The sequence below is a fragment of the Anopheles coluzzii genome, chromosome 2 (genome assembly GCF_943734685.1).
Source record: "Anopheles coluzzii chromosome 2, AcolN3, whole genome shotgun sequence".
Classification (NCBI taxonomy): Eukaryota; Metazoa; Arthropoda; class Insecta; order Diptera; family Culicidae; genus Anopheles; species Anopheles coluzzii.
This window is the reverse complement of record NC_064670.1, coordinates 16568204-16588402: the sequence shown is the minus strand read 5'-3', so window position 1 is coordinate 16588402 and position 20199 is coordinate 16568204. Positions and strand designations below refer to the sequence as shown.

Below are 20199 nucleotides of genomic sequence, written 5' to 3'. Positions count from 1 at the left end.
TCGATTTTTCCGCAACTACCAGCCACTAAATACCAAATGTATATGCGCATAAAGGCTTTTGGGGTGGGCAGGTGGGTGGGTGGTTGGCTCCGTCGGGGGAATGGGATTGAAATTTTCTTTCACTACCTTTTTCTTTTTTTTTTTGGTTCGTAAACATTACACTACTACCACGATTCTCATCGCTCTGCGGTCGATCGATTTTTCATTTTCCGCTTCCGCTTTCAATGAAACTCACTCCCATGCCGTATCGAAACGTTCGAGGTCGCCAATGGCCCGCTGTGTGGCGGGCATTATTCGCACATCAGCTGCATTTGAAGGGGACCTGTTTTTTCTTATCGGAAAAATACATTAAAATCCTGTTATAATCGGAAAACCTAAAGCTACCTTTGCTGGCTACAGTGCGCAAACAACGCTTCCCACGGAAAAGCTGAAAAAAACTGGCACATTTGGGAAATGGTTCATTACAAACGGAACATGATTCATTATGGTAAAAACAGACACTGATTTAAATAAATATCACTCCGCTGAATCATTAATAGGGCACCCGAGATCGAACACAAAAATGACCGATCCCCGGTCTCCGGTCGGATTCGGGTACGGTTGTACCGCCGCGTGCGTTAAATGAATCCAACGCGCGCCGACACACACAAATTACGAAAAAAAAACGATAAAGCTTATACTCCCCGCGCCGCAGCAACGTTTAGCTTAATCAAAGATAGAGAGCGGAAAAAAATGTATTCCTACAACCACCTCCCAAAACAGGTGTTCTAAGCCGCGAGGCATCTGATTTATATGTCCGCGGGCACTGCAGACACACACACACACACACGTCATGTCCTACACTGTAACAAATTATAATTATAGGAATCACTCCAAAAATGACAGAGTGTGCTTTTTGGTGCACGCGCGAGATCGGGGGAGAGGGAAGAAGTTTGCTTTTGCTTTTCATCCGTGTTTTCCCCCCGCAAGTCTGAGGGAACAAGAACACGAACGAAGGAAGCAGGCACAGCAAAGTCCGGCGGCGAGGAGATTTATCAGCCACCTTCTCTCTTGCCCTAACCGGGCGAGTTTTTACATGGAAATAATTTCTTCGATTGGATGAATCATAAAATAACCTGTAATTTATTGATGCAAAGGCGATTAACTGGGGTATGATTTTGCTTAATAGCCATCACACGGTTCGGCCGTCCTCCTACTTCCCCGTAGCTTTAGCTTGCTTTTGCCACGCTGTTTCAAGCCGTTGGTGTGTGTGTGTGCTTTAATCGAGCGATAAATATTGTTAGCGAGGGGAGCAGGCAGAGCAAACGTTTACGCTTGTTTGCGCTCTCGGTCGGTTCGAGCGCCCCGGGAATCGAAGACAGCTGATCTTCGATTCGCAAAATGGCAACCTATTAGCGCCTGCAGCTTAACGATCATCGCGACAACGACTGAACAAGCAACAGGCACACACACATTGGCTGAGGTAAAGAGAGCGAGAGAGAGACAGCAGAATGACCGAAGCGTGAAACGAGCGTCTCTCCGATCGCGATCCACCCATATTGCACGCGGGCCACGAGGACACAAGGGCGCGACTGCAATTGGCGTTAAATTTCGCCAGATCGGCCCATTGTGCCGACGGATAATGTGCAGAACCGGCAGCAGTATGGCGGAATCGTGCCGTGCAGCGTAAGTAGCAGAAGGTATGGAAGGAAGGAAAAAACACACAACAAACGCAACCAATCGATTTGGCCAATCCCGATCAATGCCGATCGCCATCCGCCAGCCCTGGCGGAAAAAGGGTGGAAAATAAACACGGAAATAATCATCTTTCTGCTGCAGCTGCTGCTGCTGTGGCTGGTGCATTTCACACCCTCCCTTTTCCACCCGGCACCGCACCCCGCACCCCTCATTCACATACGGTATGCGATCGTCGTTTGCGCTGCTCCAGATTCCAGCGGCCGAGTATTTATTTATTTTCCTTTTCGCACGCCCGGCCCCATGGGAATGCCGAGCTGTGTGTTTGTGTGTGTGCCATCTCTGCTTAATTGAGTTCTAGTTTCGGTGTGCAAGTGCAGAGACTAACTGCATCGACCCGCATAGATTGGATTGGTTGGGTTTGGGCGGTGAAGGGATCTAGGTGCTCGTGTTGCCTGTGCGCGCAACAAAACAAAAACACGATGCACAACACGTTGCCCGCGGGCGCGTTTTTGCCCCCTAAGCCTGGCTCACGGTTTTCCGCATTTCGATTTGTTTGCCGTTTTGCTGCTCGCAGTGCTATGTTATTGCGGCTGCCTCTTTAGCCTCCAACATGACAAGCTGCTTAAAATGCGCGCGGCAGCCGGAACTGCCGCGTGTCCTGCGGTGCAGAGATTTGTCCGCCGACGCCGCGCGATCGACTTAAACGACTAATCGCAGAAATGTGTGTTGCTTCTTCTTCTTCTTTTGTGTATGTTTCTCTCCCACTCTATCTCCCTCGTTAATAAGCTTTGCATTCTTTCCCATTTCAACCCCATCTGTATGCAAAGAGGTGCTCTTTTAGTGTTACGGAGCCAATTTCGCACAATGTGCGTTGGTTGAAGTGTGTGCGCCATTCGTTGCACCAGCCCCGATTGCGGTAATGTGCGTCGAAATGTGTGTTTTTTTCTGGTGGCTTCTCGCAATCTGTGGTGGAACGGCGAATAAACGTGCCGAACTCATCGAAGGAATAATGAGAGGGAATAAAACTCCCTTTACTTACTTCGCCCTCACCGCGGGACAGTTGCATTCCTGCCAGGCACAAGATAAAGGGGAGAACGCATGAGGCCACGCAACCCCCTTTAAAGCTCACCCAAATGACACGACCAAGACACGGGCAGGCGAGAACGGGCTAAAGAGCCCATGGGGAAGCAGTTTCGGGGAGGGGGGGAGGCACCTGGAAGCATTAAATGGGTTCGCTCAGCTCACTCTGATTGACTTATGCGTTTGTGCACATTGATGCACTCCTTTTGCATCCCCACTCCACCCCCCCCCTCCCCTCACCTTCCGTAAATAATTATGAATTCAAAGGAGGAGCAAAAGCACAGCCCAAAGCCCCGGGGCGCGATCGTCCCCGGGGGGGGAATGGGAACAAAAATAATAAAAATAAAACAAACTCCACCCGAGCGCTGTGTGCAATGCACCGCCGATGGGGGGAGAAGACAAATGAAACGCAAAACTCAGTGGCACTTGCTAGCAGGCACAATTGTGTCTGGCAGTCTGGGGCCCCGCACCACACCACACGAAGGGATGCTACGAGGGATACATATTTGTGCGAAGCAAAGAAGGCGCAAAACGGCAACAAAAAACAACGACCGAACGGACGCAAAACGATGTGCCGCAGTTTGGAAGACATTTAAAACAAAATCGTTTCGCGCGGAGCGAATATGATACAGATAATGCCAAATTAAAATGCGATGTGCATTTCTTGCTGTTTTGCTGCGCCCGCCGTTGCCGGCTCACACGTACCTCACCCGTCGCCCAATGCGCAGCAACGGACTGGAAGTCTTAATGCAACTTTAGTTGCATTTGCAAAGGAACTGCTGCTGCTGCTGCTTTGCCGAGTGTATCTTCACTATGCCTTTGTGTGTGCATGGGAATGTGTGCGTGTGTGCGTGTGTGTGTGTGTGTGTGAGAGAGTGTGTCGTTTATTGTAATGGCCAGCACGCTGGACCGGTGTGGCCTTCTCCACGGCGTGCCGCCGCTTCTTCATTCACGATCTTTAGTCGATTCTTTCGCTGGCCCGACGGGTTCGACGCCGGCGTGTGTGTGTGTGTAGCAAATTATAATTAGCATATAGATTAATTTTGCATTTCGTTACTTTCGGTTTTATGTATGTGTATGTGTGTGTGTGTGTGTGCGTATTTATGTGCCTATTTGTGAATATTTTACGTTTCGCCTTTTAGCGGCTACGGGGAAGTTTATTTAATTTGTTAACGGCAGCATTTGTTGTACATTTACTTAAGCTTAGATTAAAGTAGCTTGCTTGAAACTTTAGCAACACAAATGTCTTAGCTTGACCCCGTAGCTTCATGCTAAAACGGTTGGTGCTATGGCACTACAGGGTCGTGTGCGTTCAAAAAAGGGGATCGGATGGGAAGTTTTTTCTACGCTGAACACAGACTTACTGTCTACAGCAACACACGGGCGAATGTGTGTGAGCAAAAGAAGTTTGCCAATCAAAGTTTGCTCAAATTTTAATTACACTCCCTTCTTCACATTCCTTACGATCTTAAGACCGCTTCAATGCCAAATTCATTATACCTTCGTCACCTTTTCCCGGGCTGTCTAACTTTCTTGGTGTAGTCGTTCACCAAAACCTATACTACATCCCGCCCCCTCCCCCCTCCCCCATTACACACAAATATCATCAATTTCTCTCCCACACACGCTCAGCGTCCCAAAACAAACCCTTAAAATGATGCAATCAACACACTGATATGGCACCCCGCGGTGTCGATTCCTTGCACGCGGGACGCACCAAAGGAAGGTTCAACTGCTCTCGACGATCGTTTAACATCATTTGGGAGGGAGAGAGCTTTCCTCCCCCTCCCTCCCTGTTTCCGATCAGTTCTTTCTCCGCTGCACGCTCCACCGCGAGCACGGGAAAGATCGCTCGACCGAGTCAGTGTTGAAAAAGCTTGTGTGTGTGTGCGCTCTCCTGTACTGTCACATGGTTTCAAACCTATCGGAGGGACGGAAAGGCACTGCCTTTTACGCACGGGCTCCGGACCGACCGATCGAAGGCGTTCGAGAAGAATCTTGCCTTTTTCGGGCGAAAGAAATGAAGCGTCGAGAGGGGGCCCAAAACGCATTCACTCGCCTCGGCTGCGGGGGATTATCCTCATCCATCTTGTGACACACAAACACACACACACACACGTCGATCCAGGGGGCCTGTTTACTTCCCGATCCCGGCCGTGTGGCTATGTGTCAACCGTTACGTTGCCGTAGTCTCCTCCCAAGCAGTTGTGTAGGTCCTCCCGTCAGTTTCCCGAACCTTATCGAATTATCGAGGTCCACCTCGATATGGCAGCAGGCGGAACGAAATGGGCTGAAATGAGGCAGTTTTGAGTGAATCTGTCCTGCGCTGCGGTCCCTGCGGCCGGTCCAGCACATCACAGCGAGCCGACAGCGAGCCCGCGTGAAATGGCGTCCTGCGCACGATACCTAGAGCTACACACACACACACACGCATGCACGCAGCATGGCTTTTCGAGTCTGTTTTCGGTCACCGGTCAATCGAACCCGGTGGGCAGCGGGTCCACATTTGTTCGAGGGCACCCTCTTAAGGTACCTTCGATTCTTGAAGGCAGAAAGGCCGGGCAGCGCGCCGCACCGCCACAGCGGGAGGTCACATCGAAGAAAGGGACCCGACCAGAGAAATACGGTCTCGAAGGCCGCATGCCAGCTCTCGGTACGACCATGCGTCCCAGGCGATTGTGTCTTTGCTTGCTTGCGGCAACGACGAAGACGATGCTTGGCCTATGCGTCTTTCACCTCGGTTGACAGCACCGACAGAGGGACGATGGGCGACATTTGAGACTGACCAATCGTTATTACAACGGGATGACCCCTGGCGAAGGGGGAGGCCCACACCCACAGCGGTCCCTTGCCTTTCTCTCTCTCTCTCGGGTCTGTCTGTTTTGTTTCACTTTATCGGCTCGGCCCTGGTCGCACACATCTCGTTACTTTGCTTGCCGCGCATCTCGCCCATACCTGAGCCGCTCCGGGGTTGCGTTATCGGATCGGTCATGTTTCGTTACACATTTTGCGCGCCACCGTCCCTTCCCAAGTGCCCGGTTTGTGCAAACGAACAGTTCCTGCTGCCGTGGTTGCCGGGGTGCAGCCTTTGCGTTTGCGCCACCTGGAGCAATGATTTAAGGGCAAACGCGACAGAGAAACGGTCGAACCGTCAGGCACATGCAAAACGCTGCCTTTGTTCTTGGCCGTCCAACTGGCCGGGCCACTCAGCGATGGAATTGTGGCGATGGAAATGGGCATAGCAAAACCCCGTCAGCAAAATATCAACACAGACGACGCCACGACGCAGGCTAAAGGGAAGACCCGCGCGGGTTGGTCGGGAGGGGGTTGGTTTGTTTTTCTTTCCGCCCGCAGAAGAAAATGTGGTGCACTTCAACGGCCAGGACAGAGCGGACTCTTGGGCGACGACAAGACCCGACCCGGCCAGCAACAGACGGTAGCACAAGCACAAACGAACGCTCTGTGCACACCATTTTGTGTCCCGTCGAAGAAGCGCAAGACCGGTGAAATGGAATTTTTCTTTCCACAAGCGACCATTTTGCTATTATGAACCCCGTCTGCTCTGCTTTACTGTATGTTTGTGTGTGTGTGAGAGAGTGTGCTGTGTAGTGCCCACCGTACGCTACTACTATCAACAATGCACAGATCATTTTCCAAGTATTCGTTTGCGTAAAGCATTAGCTTTTGTGTACGTGGAAAACCCGAAAAACCCCGGACCCAGCCGGCCAAACCCATTGGGATGAGCGTAACAGAGATAGAGAGAGAGAGCGAGAGCGCACACGACAATGGAAATCTCATCCGAATAATCTGTAATAACATTTTTGCGGACCATTCACCGGATGGGCACGACACGGCGAAACCGAAAGCCGGAAGGAGGAGGGAGCATGAGACGAACGGTTTTGCGCATTCTTTCACACCGGTCGGGTGCGCGCTGGCCATTTTTATCTCAACACAAGCATCGCATTTTCCTCCTTCAGCCTTCTTGGGCGGGAAAAGTTTTTGTGCAAAACGCACGAGAGACGGAGGAGAGCAGGAGCGAGAGCGAAAAAAGACCGCCGAGGACACACTCCACTTTTCCAGCACAGCACAAAAAGTCCGAGGGAAATTGCTTTTTAAATCATCGTTTCCCTCCACATCTTGCACACGGGCGAGTGCACACACACACACACACCCCGGGACACACTGTTGGCGACTTCTTTTCTGCCCTCTATAACGGGCTGGGACGCCACGAAGAGCACACACACGGAGGAAATTGGGTAACGGAAAAGATCCTTGAACGCTGCGCTGCTCGCTGGGGTCGCTCGGAAAAAGGATCGAAAAGCAATTGGCAGTAAATTTCGTTACGCTAAATCCTTGGCGCAATCGCCATAAACCGTTATTACAATTTGTTTTGATTGACCGTGTGGACACACACACACATACCGAAAGGCAGCAGCAAAAGCCCGACCACCGACGGTAAAAAGGGCGTGCGGCGTATCACAAAAGGAAGGACCAAGATATTGGTTTTTGCCGTAGTTTTGCTGCCTTTGATTAGGCATCTTTTACGTGTTTAATTTCGTCCCCGGCCAGTGTCTCGGACCGACCGTTTTGGTCGTGTGGTATTGGCCAGGGCGCACCAGCGCACCTTTTTGTTCCACCCGGAGGAGAGACGGGCGAACCTAAATTGCTAATATGGTCGCAATAGCTCATACATCTAATGACAATGCCGATGGCAATTACAGGATTACATTCATCTAGGGCTTGGCGGGCGCCTGTGGACGATGAATGTTACGAGGGGGTTGGTGGGACAAGGCACCACACTGCTCGCGTAGAAACCCCCCCGAAGGCGACATTCTCGAGTCGCAGCTTTTTGCACTCGAGTCTCCAATACCTGGGGATCGCTTTGATTGCTGATGCAATGCAACGATAATGGGACGCAGGCTAGCGTCACTCGGGCGGTGGACTGGCGCCCCGACAAACTGTCAGCACAGTCCGGTGAGAGATCCGGGGGAATGATTTAAATTATCTTTCCAAACATTGGCTGCATGGGGCGGAAAGGGATTGTTATTGTTGTGGTTTTCATTTTCGATTTTTTTTTTGTAGATTGGAATTCATTCCAACCAACTAAAAGTACCTATATCAGTGCCTAGATATTGCGCTCCGTCCTGCTGGAAGATGGTACGAGATATTGGGCTCGTTCTCTAGACGTATCTTCCTCCCCTATCTGGGAACAGATAATGGGAAGACAATAGTCCATTCAAAAAGACACAAAGCGATGCGGCTCCGCTGCTTCTATTGGTTCACCTCCCTCGGGAAGCTTGTCGGAGGGAACGCTTTCTAAGGGAATTCATTCAGCGCCGAACTGCACAATCACCGTGCGGTAGCGATAATAACACTACACAGCTACAATTGATATCTGGACACCGTTTACGGTACATTTTGAGGGGCGTAATGACATGAAAACAAACAGTCACCTAGATAGATTAGCAGCAACAACAACAACAAAAAACTGTCCCAAAAATAACGACTTCGAGTAACGGCAGGCGAGAAAATGCTTTAACTTACAGAAGGCATCAGCCAACATCAAGCACACAAAAAAAAACCCATTCCCGGCCACAGACATCGCTCACCAGACACATAAAGTAATTTTCAATACACTTAATGTACACCACACCCGCCATCCATGTCCTCAGAGTTGTCGTAATCGTGCAGGATGGCTGGATTTGATTTGAAAACAACATCCCACGGACCCGGGCACTGTTTGTTATTGTGCGCTCACGGGCGCAAAGGACACACTTGGGTACCATTTCCGATGCCCACGGTAACGGCCATTTGCGGGCACCTCCCTGTAACGGGAGGAGAAAGTTATGTCAAGCGAAGGACACACTCGCAGCCACGCACAGAAACATAGAAACACAACTTGAAGGCCCTTGATTTGCTTCCGATTTTATGTTGGTTTTCCTTGGCGTTTTTTGCTGTTACCTTACTTTCGCTCTCAACGTATCTCGCCCTTATCCCGTCTTATTTTTTGTCGAGAGGTTTGTTTTGGCTTTTTTATTGTCTGCAAAATCCATTCCATTAACACCGTCACAGTTGAATTAATTGACGACTGGGACGACAACAAGACTCAACAAACGGAATGTCAGGATCCCAGGACGGTGTGTGTGTGTAAGAGACAGACCAAGGTAGCAACGAAAAATACACCATCCAGACAAGAATTATTTTTCCCCAAAGTGCCATTTTCTTACAGCAAAAAGGTACACCCCTATAAACTGATTGTATTGTAGCAAGAAGAAGAAAAAAAAAGCTCCAGCACGGTTAGTGGTTGCGTGAGGGCTTTGCAAAGCAACCAAAACCCAACAAGAAGACGACGAAGGACGTCGTAAGTTTAAAAATCACATCCCTCCCGTATTTCTCTCCAGGTCGGTGGCGAATTGGAAAAATGTTACCTTCAACCTTTTTTGTGCATTTTTTTTTGGTAACAAATCCTTTTTTATAAAAAAAAAGAGACAAAGTTTAAAATAACCCGTAGCGCAGGACAAGACAAAATTGACACATGCACATGAAAAATGTTGTAAAGCACACGGGCTCGGGTACTGCCACCAGCCGCAGCAGCAGCAGCAGTATCAGTGGTACACGCGCGCTCGCGGACTCAACACACACACACACCAGGGATGAGGAAAAATTCCGCTGCACTAGACGCTCACTCCCTACCCCCTCCACCCCATGGGTGCGATAAACTGCATCACATACACGCGCCCGGAAACAAATTCCTGTCCCGAACGGTTCTGACTTCGCGTAGGCTGTGCGAACAGTTCGATCACACGGTGTAAACAGCGCACAGCAATATCAGCCCGGACGCCCGTTCGGACGGCCCCCACTGCACGCTGTCATCGCGAAACTCACGCGTGCACCACCCTCCACCCATTCCATCCCCCCTTTGCGATCGCTCGGTTCGGTTGCTAAATTACAGAACGACAATTAATACAGCATGCAAATATGGATAACACTCGAACATGCTGTGCTGTGGGGTTTCGTTGTAGTCTTGTGTGTGTGTTTTCCTGCTCTTTTTTTCCTGCGCTTTGCTTTGCTCCTTGCGCTTCGCTCTTGGCAAGTTTTTCAACCCGCTCACGACGCATCGGTACTCCTCCCTCCCCCCTTCTCCAAACGTATCGCTCTTCGTGTGCTTGTAGTTTTTAAATGATTACCCTTTCTGTGGCTAGGGTTTTTGTTGTTGTTGTTGCTGTTTTGCTGGTGTTGTTGTGGCCTTTCCTTATTACATCCTTCCCGATGGATGGTTTGTTAATTTTTCCCGATCTTTATGTTCCAACGGCCACCCGGTCCTGGTTGGTTGGTTGGTACGCTGCGATGCGCTTAACGTTGGTGCCCGAGCCGCGAGCCGTTGACAACTCACGGGATGCCTGCTGCCCCCTTTACCACTCATCCCGCTCGTTTGACATTTATTTTTAGTCCCGTCCATATTCGATATGCACCGCCGAGAGTGTGTCCCGGGTTCGTTTGGAATATGTGCTTTTGCCACACACACACAAAACGTCGCATTAATGTCGCAATGGCTACGCGCGACACATATTGGCAATATAATGCGATCCTCGCGGGTACTCGCGTGAAAGGCAGTTTTTTTTCTCTCTCTTCTCAGTGTCAATATTAATTTAAAAGACTGCACACACACACTTCACTTCCTTCGTGCGTCCCACTTCTGCTGTCGAAGGACTAGTATGAGAGAGGGGAAAAAAACGCCTCCCCGATGCCATCAATGTCAACATGTCATCCGAATTAATTACAGAACTTTACACGGTACGGAAAATTATTACTACACTTCCAATCCGCGGCGGTGTTATGATGCAATTGCGAAAACACGCGATCGCGCTACGATCTTCGCTGCATCTTGTGATGTTCTACTTATTCCTTTTTTTATTTGTGTTACTTTAGTAACATGAGTCCACGGGACATTCTGTTCCATTCTCTGGGACTGGTATATCACGTTTTGTAGCGACTTTTTTGGTTGAGCTGCAAACAAAAAACCGCAACTCTCGACAAACGCTCTGTAACAAGAAACTACGCCACAAAGGCGCTGTGCAAAGCAAAGTTACATTGAAATTGATTGTTATTTGTTTTTGCTGTGCAAGATAACTAACACACACACACAAAGACAAAAAACGCAGACGAAAAACGAAACGAAATCTTGAAACATTTTTATTCGACTCATCCCACTCCGGCTTAACCAGGTGCAATCTCATTTGAGCACAGTGAAAACGAAAAACTTCCCAAACTTCTTAATAAGGAAACAAATCCTCACAAATGTACCGCAGATACCGGTCGGTTTGTGTGTGTGTACGTACTCGGGGAAGTTTTTTTTTTCGTTACAAGAGAATGTCCTCCACCTGCGTTAGGGATGTAATGAACTTTTGCACAATTCCAAGAAACTTCGGACAGAGAGAAAATAGCTTCAGCTTAAGAGATCGTACTGCTGCTGCTGGTGCTGCAGCAGTAAGATTGAGAAGAAAATCCTTTCCCAAAATCCCACCGCGCTCTGCCAACTAAGCGCACACGGGTTTTGGCTGTAACTTGCACGTTCCCCTCGCGTCCTCAGCCAACGAACTGAGAGCAGAGCAGGGACGACAAAACGAACCATTATCACATAGTTTATACGCCAACAAATTTTGGTCACTGCCGCCTTGCCAACGCGGCCCAACTATCAGGCTAAAACACAGACACAAACACACAAACAAACAGACACAAGATAAAGGGTGTATAGTAGCTCTGCAAAACCCCACTATCTACGGTGGAATATGCTGGGATGTGTAAATTCTTCAATCTAATATGCACGCTCCGACCGTCGCTCGTCGTGCCGTTCGGAGTTGGGATCCCAGGTGCGCCTAACGGCCGGGTCGGTAGAAGTGGTGGTGGTGGCGGTTCGACCTCAATGTCGAAAGGATCGAGAACAATTTGCCACAAAGTTTAAGACACACACACACACCAAAAAAAAACAACGAATAGCGACACCCAGGACCCGGTTTCTTTCGCAAAGGTTGGGGTTTCTTTCTGCTATTTTTCCCCCGTTTAGGCTATTTCTTTTACCGGTCCGTATCTCGACATCCAAAACGTGCATAATATTCCCCAGCAGAATGGTGTCCCGGGCTAGAGCAAACTGCGCTCGTAAAGGATTTTTCATTTCGAACCCAGAGCCGAACGAAACCATAGTCGTAACATGCGCAAATGGATGGGTTTTGTGGGAGGAGGTAAGCAGCCCCAAAAATGGAACCCCTTGAAGTCTCTTCCCCTCCTCCTCCAACCCGTCCCTCTGCAAAACGAAGCCTTCAGCCTAATCGGAAAGGCGTAACGCACGCACAATGTAGCAAAACCTGCCTGCGGCAATGAAATGGAATGGACGCCTCTATAATCCCCGGGTGCCTTAAAGCGTCACATTGCTTCAAACGCGTCTAAAGCTAGTTATTTCAAAACTTACCGCATTCCCAAATAACTCCTCCTGCTGCCCTTGCCCCATTACTTTATCGTGCCAGCTATGACAAACACAGAAACGGAAATCCATACAACTTGAAACACCTCATCACTCGTTTGTTTTTTGGCCCGTGGCTCCAAAACGGAGGACCAAAGTGGACCCCAAGAAATATGCCTAAAAATGATTAATGCCCGAGACGCGCCGACCTGTGTTGCCGACTGGGCGAGCTTTATGGCCATCGCACAGTTGTTCAAGTTTTGAACAAACTCGTCAAACGGACAACTGTTACCTAGGATGCCTCTATATCTCTTGCCCTATCTCAGCGAAGGTTTCAATCAAAGTCTTGGCATCCCTGCTCGCTCGTCAGTCTCGGAAAAGGGCAAAAAAAACTCAAGCTGACGACCTTTCGCGCGAGGTTTACCCGGCGATCACCAGCGCCCCAGACTCCCGTCGGCCGTTGGACACCCAGTGAGCTGTGAAGCTGCGGTTTGAAAAATTCCAAACCTTTTAATTTTGGTTTCTGCCTTTGGTCAGTCGAAACTGTTTGACTGACGACGGCTGACGAAGATAACGCGGCAAAGGATCCCACGCTGCAAGGTGCAAACTGCTGCGCGCTTGGATCATAATGAACGAATAAAAACAAACCGTAAATTTATACAGCTAAATAATGCCCCGTTCACAGCCAGAAACGTGCCACAAATAACCGAGCGGGAGAGAGAGAGAGAGAGAGAGAGAGAGAGAGAGAGAGTGAATAAAAACGCACACTACGCACCACAGTCGCGCTCACGGGCGTTTCATACTAGCGCGAAAGGTGATCAATTTTGGATAGCGCGGTTTTTTTGTTGCTTGTAGCAACAACTTGGATAGACAGTGGAGTTCTCCCTGCTATCCCGCAACCGTCCGTCAACCATTTCAACCCGGACGAATGGTGCGCGATCTTCGACGGATGATTTTGGAAGTTATTTATTTTTTCTTGTCCACACTGATAACTACGCACAAGATTGACTGCCAAAACGGATGGTCCCGTCCGCTGCTTCGGCTACCGGTTGTGGACGCAAACTTTGCGCCTGACTCCCAGTCCCCCATACCATCAACTTCCAACTTTCCGGCACGATTTCACGAGTGCGATTCGATGAAGTAAGTGTTAAAGTTTGTTTGTTTGCTCTGCCGGGGACGAAGACGCACACGACTATATTTTTTCCCAAAGTTTTCCACACGTTGATCACTGCTCGAGCTGGGCCCTATCTTGCAGTGCGTATCAGATCCCCCACCTGACTTATGGCCATCGGTTGCTTTATCGGTGTTTCAACTTTTCCTAAAGCCAAAAGTGTCAAAGCTTGAGTAGTGAGTAGCCGGCCCGTCTGACTCGACCGGAAACTTTCCAATAAGTTTCTTCTACTGGAGCATGGAGGGAGGCTGGCAGTACATCGTTTAAACACTGTGGACTAAGCATCTTGAGAGAAAGAAATTATCAGAGTTGGAAGTATCCTACTGCCACTGCTGGACTTTCGTTTCCTCTTGTCCGGTGCAGAACCATATCCGCTACAACATCGGACGGTTGGACCTTTTGGGCTTCATCTTCTCGGCTTGTTTGCCGCTTCAACTCATACCAGTTAGCTATCAGATTGATGTCGCTTGTGATTTCTGTCCTCTCGTTTGTTCAAACGATCGTGGAATGATCGTCCGATTGTGTACACGCACATGTACAGAGCGCGTTACGGGATCCAGGTTCAATCGTTGCATCTTTGCTGGAACTGATTCTGTCAAACGATTTGAAATTGAAAAGCCGTGCATCGTGCCAGTCTTTGCAAGCGTTGAATTTCAAACGGTTTCCCCTATTTAACAGTGACGCTCACATGCTTCTTCTTGGCAGTAGCAGTTTCGACTTCAAGCTTCTAAGTTTCTAATGCCCCACAACATCACACACACACACACACACCAGCTGCGCACATATGCCGCCGGTTTTGATCCTTCCGATCTCCAATATATCCTTCCGATATCGTGTGGTCCCTGACCGTGCCTTACACTTCAGCAAAGGGGGTTTCAGTTTCACATCGAAAGTTTCCATTTTGCTTCTTCCTGTTCTTCTCTACCTCTCTCTACTTCTCTCTTTCTCTCTTTCTCTTAAACACTTCCCTTGATCCCCTCAGATCCTGGGGTCCGTTGTATTTATGGCGGATGGAGGGTGGAGGGAGAGGACTGTTCTATGTACAGAAATTAGCATTTGTGTGCCTTGGCCTGATTATATTCCTCAGTTTCGGCGCCCCAGCTGGCGGGCCTGCTCTTGTTTCGCGTGTGCGTCCATTTCCCGAGCCCCCGGTGTATGTGTGTGTGTGTGTCTGTGTTGCATGTTATTAGTGCTGCTATTATTGCTATTCGATTCTTGGGCGTTAGTTTATTTCATCAGCACCGCGGTACACCGAGCGGCACACAACTCATTCCCCTATCGGTCACGAACGGCTGTGGGGCGACCGGTGTGTGTACATATACACCGCATCCACCCGTCGTCCTCGTTGGTTTGGGCCCGGTTTGTGCCTGTCTTCTTCTAATTGTGTGCCACAACATGGGGTAATTGTGTAGGAGAGGGGGGGAATGGGTGTTGGAAGAGAGGAGGGAGAGGATGTTGTTCGCAAACGCTTCTTGATGGAATCACCGACGGCCCACTACGACAACAACCACCAAACGGGACGACGGCCGGCCGGGCCATTATTGGTTGGTTCGCTGCCTTTTTTGTTGCTGTTGTTTCCGTTGGTTAGCGCGTTTGGTTTGGCTTTGCTGTTTTGTTTTATTTTGCCCCGTTGCTGAGTTCCCCATTTTACCATCGAAAACCACTCAAAATGGTGCCCCGGTCTGTATGTGTGTGTGTGCATGTGTGTTTCACTAGGGTTATGCCGTTTGAGGTGGCGTGTACGTTTGCCCAAAAGTTCCGTCTTTGGCGTTGGTCCGAAAAGCAATGAGTCGCCGCCGCCATTCAGTAGAAATGGAAAACCTCATCCGCTCCTCCCATCATCCTCTTCTTTTACGTGGGAGTAGGGAAACGGAAGTACCAGAGGAGAGGGGGTAGGGTTTGTGTGATGCTTCGTTTTCTTTTGCTTTTGGCTTCTTTTTATTGCTTTCGTTGTTTAGCTAAATTCTGAACACGGATAGGGGGGTTCGAGTGTGGGTGACACATTAGCGAATGAACGATGGAAACGCCGAAAAAGTAGTTCTGCAGCAGCACGGAAAAAGACGGAGGGGCCACCGTTTTATTCATTTTTTTTGTTTCGCCTGGGCTGGGAAAAAACAAAGGCCTAAATGTTTGGATTTTACCTAGCCGACGGAAAAGACCTCACCCTTCATTCTTTCTAGCATGTGCACGTTCCGTTCTTACGGTTGACGGTTGCCTGCTGGCGCATAATAGTAATATCCCACACAGCATAATTTCAACCAGCAAACACACACACAACGCCGTAGTGTGCTTGCGAGCGTAAATAATATTCTAAAGACCGGGCAACTAACTTCCTCTTTTAAGGCTCGCGAGAAACACGCCAAACTTCGCGGCGAACCCGCGTGTTGTCCGTGTGTGCAGAGGAAGCGACTTAATTCGCTTCTCGTTTCCGCTTCCATCAACATTTCAGCGGCTAATTTTTTGGCCGTCGGCTCAAGTTTCGGGCCATGCCTTCCCCCCGGCTTTGGCTTAGTCCTGACCGTTCCCAGTGCCGCCAATACACCCGTACCGAGCTGATGCGCCAAGTTTCGGGCTGCTCGACACATTCAACCCAGGGGAAACCATGCGGCGAACATGACCGCAAAACGAGTGGAACCATATGGGGGGCGGGGTATGTGGGAAGAACTTTAAGAAGTTCGCTTTTTCGACACAAAATTAGAAGAAACAATTTCACCTGAGAGTACGCCCCTCATACACGCATCCATTATTATAATCTGTGCAAAAGTTCATCTTCCTTCGCCCCGGGACGAGCTGACACACCGAGAAGCGTGCGAGAAAATGCGGGAAAAACTCGCCCCCCCCCCCTGTTCGCCGCCTGGTGTGAAAAGGAATTTGATTAAATTCTTCAACACATACGCGTATCGTGTCGTCTCCCGTCGGTGCCCTCATCCGTCTTGCGATTACTTTTTATTCTCTAGACAAGACGAGCGAATTTTCCATAAAAATTACATCAATTTCTTTGGAGAATTTCCACCAGCACCGCGTACGTGTGCTTGTGTATGCGTGTGTGTGCACTCACCATATTCCATCTATCCGCACCCCGACCCTACTGAGCCTTTTTTTTTTCTTCTTTATTCCTTCTGGTCGCGATGGGTAGTGAAAATTTGTTTTTCCGCAATGAAATTTGCCACACATGCTCTGTGTCTCTCTCGCCGGGAAAGGTGGCAAAATGGGCGAGACTTGGGTGTGGGCAAGAGAAATAATTGTCCTGGGGGCACAAGTTTAACGAATTTCCATAACATATAACTCGACGACACGTCGGTGATGATATTGGTTCGGGAATTTCGAGAGGGGTTTGTTTCTTTTTGCTGTCCTGTTTCTTGCTTGCACACACCGTGGGCGGCATTCCTTCCCAATCACGTTAGCGGTTCGGCTGCTTCCCCGACCAATGGAGGCCAATTTTTTAGCATTAAAATGTTCTATCCAATTATTATATCGTCACCGTGTCCCAGGTCCCGCGCGGGAATGGTGCAGGTAAGACAAGGGCCGGGCGAGCGGAGCCATAAAACCGTTCCAAGTGGATGACTTTTGTGCCCCGAAAAATTGCCAATCTAAGCGATTAACTATATTCCTACCGACGGGGATGGGAGCAGGAGTTGCGGCTGGATGGAAACTTCTTCGGTGCGGCAGGGTGGAAAACGACGGCTTTGGCTTAAAAATAACGCAGGAAAACGACCTACACCCAGGCAGGCTGGGGAGGTTTTATCTTTTCTTCTGATTTACAATCACAACATTACTCTCCGCGCTCGGGCCCTGGTTAAAGGTAAGGAATTGGAAAAGCTAAACCGAAACCGTGCACTAACCCCACACGTAGCCGGCTGCGGGAAAATGGCCACACTTCCGCCCTAGCAGCTTTAAGCGACGTTTGTTTTGCTTCTATTAATTTATCCAACCAGCGCGCGCGTCCCGTTAATGGCGAACGGAAGAGACGATCAAATATTCACACACAAACAGGCAAGCAGAGGCGAAGGCAAAGTGTGTCCGTCACTCCGGCTGCTACATCACTCAGCGAAAGAAAAAAAAAACGACGGCGGAAAAATGTTTCCATCGCTGGAAAACGCCGCCCCACACCGGAGATCAAGCGCCTGGAAATGGATTTGTTTATTGCCAGCAAATTAAACAATAATGTTTGCCCATGATCGCCACCAACATTAGCGTTTCCTCAAAGAGTTACACACGACCATAAAGAAACGGGTGAAATCTTCGCCCCATCTTTTTCTCTCTCTCCCTTCCTTCCTCCTCTTCTCCATACACACACGCGCGCTCTCAAATGAGATGAGATGGACACTTTGGGAAAATATTACTTAAAAACACACACACACACACACAAGCGACCATTTCCTGGCGCACTGTGGCACGGCGTTTACCACCGAAAAGAGCGTGACGCATGGTTCCGGTGGTCCGTTCGCTGGAAACGCGCCGGGAGAAAAAGGCACATCCAGCATCGCACACCGACACACACAGACGATTGAGTTGTTTTTCGTTCGCTTTGTTGTTCAATGTGGAAAAGCAAAGGCAAAATCACAAGAAAACCCACACCCCGCCCCCGTTTTCTACCTTTTATTTTCTTTTGCTTTTTCGACACAAACTTCCCAAAATTTCCCGGCCTTTACTTGACGTGGAAAAACGCTTTTAACACCGTGTGACCCCTCCGTGTGTTTATGTGTGTGTGTGAGTGTGTGTGTGTGTGTGTGTGTGTGTTTATGTGTGTGTGTGTGTGTTTCTAACGTTCAAAACCCGAAAACTAGCATGGGTGAGGAAAGGAGGCCTCCGCTGCCTCTCTATTTTTAAAAACGAACCCATCGATGGCACTCCTCGACTGCCGGCGGTGCGATCATCACGCGCCATCGGTGCCGCACGCCGTGAACGATCGCCAGCCTAGCCCTTGCCGTGAGGGGGGGGGGGGGAGGCCGTGGCGTTTCGCGGAAATTGTCAAAAACGTCCGGCACCGATCACGCACCGAGGCATGGAAAAGACAGGGAGAAACCTCGTGCGCTCGTGGAAAATGTTACAAAACACACACACACACACACACGGCCACGGGTTTACGCTCTTTACCAGCGCAACGTAGCATTTGCTTGGTGTTATTGTTGCGCCCCGAGACACGATGGTACACAAATCTTTGATATTCGTGTTAAAACATTGGTTGCCCGTTGGGAACGGATGGGCGGGCTTTGTTCGATTTTGTATCGCCCCGAAACGACACATTTTCGGCTGATCTGGGGCAGCAGCAGCAGCAGCAGCAGCAGTTCCACGAAAAGATTTTTAAACCGCCGCCACGCCGGTACCCACGGCTTGTGCCTTCTATTCCGTGCGCAACGCTGACCAGCGCCGGACGGGAAAAGAACAAAAGCAGGGGAAAATTAAATCGCAGCAATAAACTTGCACAACGGCAAGATGCAAGCAATAGAGGAGCAACAAGGCAACAACAAGCACGAAAAGCCGAAGAGAAAACAGCCCCGCCAAAAGGGGAAAAGTTCCGCTATCGATGAAGAACGGAATGGCGGCTTCAAACAGTTTTCATTGGGGGTTCATTATTTTTTGGCGTTTATGCGTTTTTCCACCATCTCCGGTACAGCAGGGAGGGTAAAAGAGGGAGAGATATGGCGGTGTGTGTGTTACATATTTTCCCGCGTTTTCGTTTGTTTTCGCTGATGCTCGTATGTGTTTTCCTTTCTTTTTTTTTGCTGTAAATCTCCACAGCACACAAACTCGAACGAATTGTGCTTTGTGTGACCAAAAATACACCATTCTGGAATGACTTTTACGTTTCCGAAACGGTGCCGACTTTTCCTGTGATCTTGCGACCCAAAGCAGAAGACGCCATATGATCGTCCGCGCGTGTGTGTGTGTCTGTATCGATCGATCAGACAAACAGGGCCGGGCCCTGCTCCAAACGGTTCTGCCGATCCTTTTTATGTGTTCCAGCAGCGACAGCAACGAACGAAAGGCCCAATAAAAGTCACACAGTGTACCCCGTCGTACTCCGTGCAGCACCAGATCACACAAGATATCTTTGAGATCTTCGGTTTCGCTGTATGCTTCAAACATGCATCGCGCACATTAAAGATAGTTTTGCAAAATCTTCAGTTTCACTTTTGCTCCCATTACAAAGTGTAGCAAAGTTTAATGGTTCCTGCGGCCGCGCTTTAACGCTGGCGGAAAGAAAACACACACACCCATTAGCACGGCACTTTACTGCGGGAAACGAAGCAGAAAAAAGGGTCGATACATTCAAGCAGGCGTGATAAATCGAACAATGAGTAATCGATTTTAACCAGATGTTTAGGAGAGAACTAACTCGACTCGAAGCTGGACTCCCCATAGGGAAGGCGGCTAAGTGGATCCGTCCGAGGGCGCTGAAGAGTGCCGATGAGTCGGAAATGCCCATTGGATACAGATAAACTGAGCAGTAATGGGCTAAAGGGGGTTAGATCTTTGCTGTTTTGATCCTATTCGGACGTTTAACGGCGTGTGCAACTAATAATGCGGGGATTGTTTTATAATGAAATGGATGAATTGGATATTGTATGAAATAAATGAAATGAAATGAAATGAAATGAAATGAAATAATGCGTTTCACATAGAATCGTTTTAAGCTAAAGGTAAAGCACACAAAGCCAGCGAGCAGCGAGTGGGAGAGGATGCACTACACTACATTGCATCCCACACATTGTCCTAGCATTGTCAACATTACACTCGAGGCGCTCTAATCACGCCTTCGGCATCCTTTGGCAAAGCGCGTTCGTACGTAAAAACGCACATACTAAATCAC

General features: G+C 49.2%; 1 protein-coding gene across 7 annotated transcripts in view; it reads left to right on the top strand.

The window, feature by feature from the left end:
* Nucleotides 1–20199, top strand: part of LOC120948957 (homeobox protein homothorax) — a 190508-nt gene that overhangs the window by 144402 nt on the left and 25907 nt on the right. The window lies entirely within an intron of this gene.